We start from the raw sequence: 10,903 nt of genomic DNA, 5'->3' as shown, positions 1-10,903 counted from the left end.
GACCTACGAGTTTAATTCGTTCCGTGGACGAGCTCGTATCTCAATTTGCTCGCACATCAATTCAGTTTTCCATATTGAAAATCTTAAAATGGCATTAATCCGTTCCAACCCTCAAAATGACACCCCGTTTTTATGTTTCATGTTATTAAATTGGAAAATACATTTCTAAATAACAAATCTTGTATAAAATCATAATAGAAAGAGTATGTAAAGATATAATGTTTTATTCACTGTATTTTCCTTGGAGATGAGATGACTTGAGCTAACGAAAACGCCGGTGGGGTGTGTGTGTGTGTGTGTGTGTGTGTGTGTGTGTAGGGGGTAGAGGCGATAAGCGGAGATGGAGGGAAAACTCGTTTTTTACTATCACTCCTGTACACTACGTATCCCTAAACTTTAAATTTTTTACTTTTTCTTCTTTGCTTATCTTAAATTTCGTCACAATTTTCGCTTTCTGGCTTCGCTTCGCCATCTAGCAGCGGTGTCTCGAGGTCGTACCTCAATTTTTTGCTCGCGTAACAAAGCAAAAAAATCGACGGAGTGACCGCTCGTACCTCGGAAAACTTGTATATTAATGCACTCGTAGGTCAAGGTACCACTGTAGTTGTGAAAGGAAGGAGAAAGACAGTGAACAATGACTTACTTGGTCGGCTACTGTTTAGATACAAGCCGTTGTAGCGCGTTGAGTCTGGGTGAAGGGAGAGCTCACTAAAACTCCAGTTGCACCAGAAATCATATAAGCACAGACAGGTTTCCAAAACTCATGCTTTTTTATTTTTCTTGGCAACAGCGTTATGGGTTAGTCAAAAAAACTTAGAAATGAGCATCAGAAAATAAAAAGGACATAATCCTCGGTCTCCACACGCAGTAATAGCGGAAGAATGCAGTGGCATGCTATTCCCAAAATACCGCTATGCTCCTAATAGAAGCGCAACATACTGCATTTAGTGTCTTTCATTAAAGCCTGTGTAAAGTTCATTAGTTTCAGTGTAGACACCTGCGGTTTATAGACAGGTGCTGCTTATTTATGTTAAAAATAAAAATCTTTGGCAAATTCGCGGCTTATATAAGGGTGCGCTTTATAGTCCGGAAATTACGGTGTATATATATATATATATATTAGGGATGCACCGAAATAAAAATTCTTGGCCGAAACCGAAAAAGGAGGAAAGCAAGGCCGAAAACCGAAACACCGAAACACCGAAACACCGAAACACCGAAACACCGAAACACCGAAAGAAATTATGGCAATTATTATTACCATTGCATTTATGGCTATGAATGTGTACTAACCATACCAAAATCAAGGCATTTCAATTGCATAAATTAATATTAAAGTTTCAAAGAATTAATCAATTACAAATTATGAAAATATTTTGTTTATAGCACATTGCAACAATGCACAGGATAAAATTAATAAAAATTTGGTCTTAAATGTTTAACTTTAATGCACTCATGTGTACATTAAATAATAATGTACAAACCCTCTGGCCTGCTGAAAGGTTGTAAAATTAAATATGTTCTTTCATAAAAACAAAGTGCATTTAGAACAAGTGCAACTGCTTAAAGATACAATACAACAATATCACTGGGAAACTTCCTGCCTTTTCAAAAACGTCCACCACAGACGGAGTGCGCATGCTCGAAGGGGTTTTGCTTTTCTGTGCGTTTGCGTTCCTCTGATATTCAGCATAGCGATCGGATGTTTGGATTTCAGATTAAACCCGACGTGGAGAAAGTTTTTGCAGACGAAATTTCGGCATTACATGTTTTGCACATCGCTATCCGTGGGTCTTTCTCAGATATACTGAAACACGTCCACACCGCAGACATGTTGTTTCAGACATGCACGTGCAGGCAGCGGTTTCTGTTTGCGTCATCACAACAAACTGTTTCGGCCGTGTTTTTTCGGTGAACAAAGTCTTTTAAATAATTTAAAAAAATGTTCATTATAAATTTTTTTAATCCTTTCGGTTTGGGTTCTGCAATGACTTGGTGCTAAAGGTTTTTGGATTCTAAGAATAGTTTTTGTTAAGGCAGTCCATTGCGAGACATTTTGCATGTAGAATGCAATGACATCATTGGTACATTCAAACAGAAAACTTAAGGCGTGCTGGAGTCTTGTGTATGAGTGTTCTTGTGTTTAGTTTAGATTTTTTTATCTTCTTTAAAGGTTTGGTGACTTTGAGTGACGTGAAAGCAATGCAAGAAGCTCTTGTAAAAGAGCGAGAAAAGCAGCTGGCCAAGAAGGAGCAGTCCAAAGAACTACAGCTGTAAGACATTTACTGCTATTTATTTATGATCTTTACTGACACCCTAGGGTTATTTTTTTAATTTGATGAGTTTTCAGATTATTCTTTGTTGATTTCTAAAATCTTGTTCTATTTTTTTTTTTTTTTAGCAAATTAGAGAAGCAGAAAGAAAAAAGAAAAGAGGAACTGAAGGGAAAAATTGCCTAGATGTCTTTCAGTATAGATGAAGGAGACGATGAAGATTAAGTTATTCCAGTTTTTAGGGGTCTGACTACATTGTTCAAATATACTATAGTGCAACATACTGCATTTAGTGTCTTTCATTAAAGCCTGTGTAAAGTTCATTAGTTTCAGTGTAGACACCTGCGGTTTATAGACAGGTGCTGCTTATTTATGTTAAAAATAAAAATCTTTGGCAAATTCGCGGCTTATATAAGGGTGCGCTTTATAGTCCGGAAATTACGGTGTGTGTATATATATATATATATATATATATATATATATATATATATATATATATATATATATTAGGGATGCACCGAAATAAAAATTCTTGGCCGAAACCGAAAAAGGAGGAAAGCAAGGCCGAAAACCGAAACACCGAAACACCGAAAGAAATTATGGCAATTATTATTACCATTGCATTTATGGCTATGAATGTGTACTAACCATACCAAAATCAAGGCATTTCAATTGCATAAATTAATATTAAAGTTTCAAAGAATTAATCAATTACAAATTATGAAAATATTTTGTTTATAGCACATTGCAACAATGCACAGGATAAAATTAATAAAAATTTGGTCTTAAATGTTTAACTTTAATGCACTCATGTGTACATTAAATAATAATGTACAAACCCTCTGGCCTGCTGAAAGGTTGTAAAATTAAATATGTTCTTTCATAAAAACAAAGTGCATTTAGAACAAGTGCAACTGCTTAAAGATACAACAAAACAACAACATCACTGGGAAACTTCCTGCCTTTTCAAAAACGTCCACCACAGACGGAGTGCGCATGCTCGGAGGGGTTTTGCTTTTCTGTGCGTTTGCGTTCCTCTGATATTCAGCATAGCGATCGGATGTTTGGATTTCAGATTAAACCCGACGTGGAGAAAGTTTTTGCAGACGAAATTTCGGCATTACATGTTTTGCACATCGCTATCCGTGGGTCTTTCTCAGATATACTGAAACACGTCCACACCGCAGACATGTTGTTTCAGACATGCACGTGCAGGCAGCGGTTTCTGTTTGCGTCATCACAACAAACTGTTTCGGCCGTGTTTTTTCGGTGAACAAAGTCTTTTAAATAATTTAAAAATGTTCATTATAAATTTTTTTAATCCTTTCGGTTTGGGTTCTGCAATGACTTGGTGCTAAAGGTTTTTGGATTCTAAGAATAGTTTTTGTTAAGGCAGTCCATTGCGAGACATTTTGCATGTAGAATGCAATGACATCATTGGTACATTCAAACAGAAAACTTAAGGCGTGCTGGAGTCTTGTGTATGAGTGTTCTTGTGTTTAGTTTAGATTTTTTTATCTTCTTTAAAGGTTTGGTGACTTTGAGTGACGTGAAAGCAATGCAAGAAGCTCTTGTAAAAGAGCGAGAAAAGCAGCTGGCCAAGAAGGAGCAGTCCAAAGAACTACAGCTGTAAGACATTTACTGCTATTTATTTATGATCTTTACTGACACCCTAGGGTTATTTTTTTAATTTGATGAGTTTTCAGATTATTCTTTGTTGATTTCTAAAATCTTGTTCTATTTTTTTTTTTTTTTAGCAAATTAGAGAAGCAGAAAGAAAAAAAAGAAAAGAGGAACTGAAGGGAAAAATTGCCTAGATGTCTTTCAGTATAGATGAAGGAGACGATGAAGATTAAGTTATTCCAGTTTTTAGGGGTCTGACTACATTGTTCAAATATACTATAGTGCAGCATTATATGTTTTGGGTAAGATGGCAGCAAACTTTGAATGACAAAAGTAATCTAGTATTGTGCATGTTTTTCACAACCTAAAAAATGTAACTTTTCAGAATAAAGTTAAGCATGTTAAGTTTTCATTTCTCTCCGTCATGTCTATGTGCAATATGTAGTTGTCATCCATTAAAGATTACTACAAATATAAATTCTTTGTATTGTTTTATTTACAGTTTACATCTCAATGCACTGTCATAACATCGGTGCACGAGGGAGCAGTTCCAGGTTCACTTGACTCTAATCTAAATAAAAGTCCCGTTAATTAACACATGCGCACAATGAACTCTTGCACATATTTGGATATACAACAGTCAGTCTCATAATCTAACATAAAAGAAAAATAATAATAATAGTAAGCAACATAATATAACATAACTGGTGAGAACATAAGTCAACACACCCACTTGTTCTCATCATCTTAAGCCATGTATAATGACATCACAACTATTAAGTTCCCAAACAGAAAACATTTGACCTTTAGAATTTTAATTTTTGATACAGATTTTGTCAAAACGTCTGCCACCATGTCTTCTGTTGGGCAGTACAAAATATGTATTTTTCTTTCACTGACAGCATCACGGATAAAATGATATCTCACATCAATGTGCTTAGATCTAGATCTATTCACTGGATTTCTACTCAGTGCAATGGCCCCCTGATTATCACCATACATCGTGGTGCAAGTGTAGACACTACTGTCCATGCCATTTAGCAGTTGAGTTAAGTACATGCTTTCCTGAGTAGTGTTTGCTAGACCAATGTATTCAGCTTCGCAGGTCGACAGTGCCACCGTCGGCTGTTTCTTAGACTTCCATGAAATAACAGGGCCTTGTTCTGTCAGGCTGAAACAGTATCCTCAAGTGCTACGCCTATCTTCAGAAGATGCCCAGTCAGAATCACTGAATGCTATTAGACTTAAAGTCTTGTCTGTTTTCTTGAAACAAAGCTCGTAGTCAGCTGTACCTTTTAGGTATCTCAGGACATGTTTAGCAGCTACCAAGTCATGTATTTTAGGTTTTGCAAGGGTTTGTGATAGTTTACTGACTATCCAGCTAATGTCTGGTCTGGTACAGGTCATTGCATAGATCAAGCTTCCAACAAGTTCACGGTATTCATCTCATCTCAATCTCATCTCAATCTCATTATTGTTTTCTCCCCATTCTTATCACATTCCACTTTTAATTCACTTGGGGTAGCTTTTGGTTTACAGTTTGATTTCCAAACCTTTCAAGTATTCTGAGAATGTACCTTTTCTGATTCATTTTAATTTCTCCCTCTTTTTGCTCAAACTGAATCCCCAAAAATATAATATTTTCCCCAGATCCTTCATGTTACATTTGGACTCAAATTTACCCAGATGATCACTATGATTGTCTCATTTTCAATCTGCTTTCTTTACACACAGTGATCAGACTGATTTCTTTCAAAGTTGTTTTGTTCAAGATGATCATTTAAAAGTTCGTACCAGTTCCTTCCAGACTGTTTTAGACCATACAGAGATTTTTTCAACTTGTATACTAACTTGCCTCCTATGCTAGATGTTTCTTCAAAACCCTCTGGTTGTTCTAAGTGTATGTCTTCCTCTTTTGGAGCATGCAGATATGCTGTTTTGACGTCCATCTGATGAACGAAAAAATCATTCTGAGCGACTATCTGCATTAATGCCCGGACAGAGGTGAGATTTGCTGTAGGAGCAAATGTCTCATGGTAGTCTATGCCTTCAGTTTGGTTGTATCCTTTTGCAACATACCTAGCCTTGAAGATTTTTCTTCTTTCTGCATTTTCTTTAAGTGAATCCATCTCTTCCTTCATAGCATGTTCCTATCCGGGAGCATCAGGTGATATAGGGGGTTCTCTATAAGGTTTGGGGAACTTCACACACTGCCCTGTAACAATAATCGACACTCACATTGGTTACATCGTCTTTAAAGTCTGTCAGGTAATCTTGTAAATACTTTGGGGCACTCTTTTCTCTTTTTGAGTGATAATGTTTTTGATTAGCATTGTCTGTTGGACCATTTTTCCATCTAGGACCTGATTCTCTGTGCTTTCCTCACTTTGTGGGGAATCGCCGCTGTTCTCATTATCCTGTGTCCTGTCTCTGTAGCTTTGGATTTCTAAGTAATCTTCATCGGTTTGTGTCTGTTGTTCAACACAGCTCTTCCTAATTAATTTCACCAATCTATGTTTTGACACATTTCCTGTCTGTGGATTGTATATCAGATAAGATGGGCTATTTTTACTATACCCCACAAATATTCCCTTCTCACATCTAGGGTCCAATTTCTTTTGATTGTGTTTGTACGCATAGCATTCTGAGCCATAAACCGACATTTTGGCTTTTTCCGGTCAACATGAAAATTGGAGCATCTGTTTCGGATATGAGTAGCAGTTTGGACAGCATAAGGCCACAGGATCACTTTGGTAATCCCTTTTCTATTAGTAGACACCTTTCCGTTTCGAAGATGGTTCGCCATTGTCTCTCAGCTGTACCATTTTGATGAGGAGAGTACAGGGATGATGTATCATGTTCATACCCATTCTGAGCTTAAGAAACCTCTGATAGGTTCATTGATTCCTTTTAAGTTAATTGGTGGCACACCTGTGGAGGCATATAAATGCACACCTCAAACACAGAGCCTCTTTCTTTGACATCATGGGAAAATCAAGAGAAATCCACCAAGACATCAGAAAAAGAATTGTATGGCTCATCCTTAGGTGCAATTTCCAGATGCCTGAAGGTCCCACGTTCATCCGTTCAGACAATAATACGCAAGTATAAAAAACATGGGAATGTACAACCATCATACCGCTCAGGACGGAGACGGATTCTGAATCCCAGAGAGGAACGTTTTTTGTTGCGAAATGTGCAAATCAACCGCAGGACAACAGCAAAAGATCTTGTGAAGATGCTGGCTGAACCTGGTAAGACAGTGTCATTATCCACAGTAAAATCTTAATTTCTGGAGACATGCCCTGTGGTCTGACGAAACAAAAATTTAACTGTTTGGCCATAATGATAAACGGTATATTTGGAGGAAAAAGGGCGAAGCTTTGAAGCCTCAGAACACCATCCCAACTGTCAAGTATGGGGTTGGTAATATAATGTTGTGGGGCTGCTTTGCTGCAGAAGGGACTGGTGCACTTCACAAAATAGAATATTTTCCCCAGATCCTTCATGTTAAATTTGGACTCAAATTTACCCAGATGATCACTATGATTGTCTCATTTTCAATCTGCTTTCTTTACACACAGTGATCAGACTGATTTCTTTCAAAGTTGTTTTGTTCAAGATGATCATTTAAAAGTTCGTACCAGTTCCTTCCAGACTGTTTTAGACCATACAGAGATTTTTTCAACTTGTATACTAACTTGCCTCCTATGCTAGATGTTTCTTCAAAACCCTCTGGTTGTTCTAAGTGTATGTCTTCCTCTTTTGGAGCATGCAGATATGCTGTTTTGACGTCCATCTGATGAACAAAAAAATCATTCTGAGCGACTATCTGCATTAATGCCTGTACAGAGGTGAGATTTGCTGTAGGAGCAAATGTCTCATGGTAGTCTATGCCTTCAGTTTGGTTGTATCCTTTTGCAACATACCTAGCCTTGAAGATTTTTCTTCTTTCTGCATTTTCTTTAAGGGCATATACCCATCTTCCCCCTACTGTCTTTCTGCCCTCTGGTAGAGTTGTCAATTCAAACGTGTCATTTTCTTTAAGTGAATCCATCTCTTCCTTCATAGCATGTTCCTATCCGGGAGCATCAGTTGATATAAGGGCTTCTCTATAAGGTTTGGGGAACTTCACACACTGCCCTGTAACAATAATCGACACTCACATTGGTTACATTGTCTTTAAAGTCTGTCAGGTAATCTTGTAAATACAGTGGTACCTCGACATACGTGTTTAATTTGTTCCGTAACTTTGCTCGTATTTCAAAGCAAATTTCACCATTGAAATTAATTGAAATGCCATTAATCCGTTCCAGCCCCCAAAATTTATTTATTTATAAATGACAAATATTGTATAAAACATAATAAAAGAGAATGTAAATATATAATAAGGTTTTATTCAGTGTATATTTCTTGGAGATGAGACGACTTGAGCTAACGAAAACACTGGGGGTGTGTGTGTGTGTGTGTGTGTGTGTGTGTGTGTGTGTGTGTGTGTGTGTGTGTGTGTGTGTGTGTGTGTGTGTGTGTGTGTGTGTGTGTGTGTGTGTGTGTGTGTGTGTGTGTGTGTGTGTGTGTGTGTGTGTGTGTGTGTGTGTGTGTGTGTGTGTGTGTGTGTGTGTGTGTGTGTGTGTGTGTGTGTGTGTGTGTGTGTGTGTGTGTGTGTGTGTGTGTGTGTGTGTGTGTGTGTGTGTGTGTGTGTGTGTGTGTGTGTGTGTGTGTGTGTGTGTGTGTGTGTGTGTGTGTGTGTGTGTGTGTGTGTGTGTGTGTGTGTGTGTGTGTGTGTGTGTGTGTGTGTGTGTGTGTGTGTGTGTGTGTGTGTGTGTGTGTGTGTGTGTGTGTGTGTGTGTGTGTGTGTGTGTGTGTGTGTGTGTGTGTGTGTGTGTGTGTGTGTGTGTGTGTGTGTGTGTGTGTGTGTGTGTGTGTGTGTGTGTGTGTGTGTGTGTGTGTGTGTGTGTGTGTGTGTGTGTGTGTGTGTGTGTGTGTGTGTGTGTGTGTGTGTGTGTGTGTGTGTGTGTGTGTGTGTGTGTGTGTGTGTGTGTGTGTGTGTGTGTGTGTGTGTGTGTGTGTGTGTGTGTGTGTGTGTGTGTGTGTGTGTGTGTGTGTGTGTGTGTGTGTGTGTGTGTGTGTGTGTGTGTGTGTGTGTGTGTGTGTGTGTGTGTGTGTGTGTGTGTGTGTGTGTGTGTGTGTGTGTGTGTGTGTGTGTGTGTGTGTGTGTGTGTGTGTGTGTGTGTGTGTGTGTGTGTGTGTGTGTGTGTGTGTGTGTGTGTGTGTGTGTGTGTGTGTGTGTGTGTGTGTGTGTGTGTGTGTGTGTGTGTGTGTGTGAAATTAATTGAAATGCCATTAATCCGTTCCAGCCCCCAAAATTTATTTATTTATAAATGACAAATATTGTATAAAACATAATAAAAGAGAATGTAAATATATAATAAGGTTTTATTCAGTGTATATTTCTTGGAGATGAGACGACTTGAGCTAACGAAAACACTGGTGGGGTGTGTGTGTGTGTGTGTGTGTGTGTGTGTGTGTGTGTGTGTGTGTGTGGTTTATCCCTAAACTTTACATTTACTTTTTTCTTCTTTGCTTATTGTTACTTATCCGCTTGAACTTTTCCCGGCAGCAGCGTAACAACTCATTAGTTCATGCTCGTGGAATGATGAGGTGGACAACATTAGCCGATGCATAACCACTTTACTTGTTTTTATGAAGATAGATTCGCAGGGTTACAGTATAATATAACTCCCAGGTGGATAAACTTGGATTAACCGACCGCACTGCAGAACACACATCATATAAATCGCACACAGGAAAAACATCCAGCCCGCACACTTCTTTCCCGCACTACACTACCCATAATGCATTTTACTCTGGACTTCGAAACCCAGAGATAGTAACCTTAAAGAAATAGCTCATTTTCCCTCTAATGCAACACTATCTTAATTTTCCTCACAATCTTCGCTTTCTGGCTTTGATTCGGCATCTAGCAGCGGCGTCTCGAGCTCGTATCTCAAATTTTTGCTCGCGTATCAAAGCAAAAAATCGACTGAGTATATCGAGGTACCACTGTATCGGCATTGGCCAGAGAAAAACCCATATCGGTCAACCTCTAGTGGTGTACTATAAGATTAATGTGCTTGGGCAGAGGCAAAATTCCGGAACCTTAAAATTCCTGTTGTAAGTTAAAGATTTCTGTGCATTGGGGTTGTGAGAGATGGTCTCCACAGGAAACAGGATTGTTTGAATGTAAACTGTAAATATGCTTATTGTCTTTGTAATTATATGATGACTAGACACTATAATGTGTGTACACGTGCTCAGTTGTGCAAGCACTACTGATGTTTGTAGTGTGTCTAATATGCAAATTTGCATTGAAGGTTTATGGAGGGATGAGGGGTATGAAGGGCCTAGTGTACGAGACTTCTGTGCTTGACCCAGATGAGGTAAGTGAATGTTATGTAATGCATTAAAAAGGTTATTGTGATACAATACTGACTTTTTTCTCACAATAGCGAGTTTATATAACAGTTTTGAGAAAAAAGTCAGAATTGCGAGATATAAACTCTATTGCGAGAAGAAAGTCACTTGAGAAGAGACACTTTCTGGCAAAGCACATAATAGACTTCTATATCTATAATAACACGCAAATCATAAAGGATTTACAGTTAATATGGACATAACTTGTCGTAGGGAAAATGGCATACAAAGCTCTGTTTTCAATAAAAGGTGACTCCTGTATTAAGTACGAATCACATCTCCTGGTTTCCTATGGTGCTTTCCACAAAGTGTCGCAAATGAGTTATAAACTCGCAATTGCGAGAAAAAAAAAGGAGAATTGTGGCTTTATACCTTGCATTCATGGGCGTAAATTTTATTTCACAGTAGGGGGGACAATAAATATAAAATTTCTCATGAGCAATTTTTAAAGGGGACACAAATAATACAGTCAAATTCTTCTTATAAAGACACTGTGTCCCCACAGTGAAAAACTTTGCTTTTATCATTATTAT

Source organism: Silurus meridionalis, chromosome 4, assembly GCF_014805685.1.
Source record: "Silurus meridionalis isolate SWU-2019-XX chromosome 4, ASM1480568v1, whole genome shotgun sequence".
Classification (NCBI taxonomy): domain Eukaryota; kingdom Metazoa; phylum Chordata; class Actinopteri; order Siluriformes; family Siluridae; genus Silurus; species Silurus meridionalis.
This window is presented reverse-complemented; position numbering follows the sequence as displayed.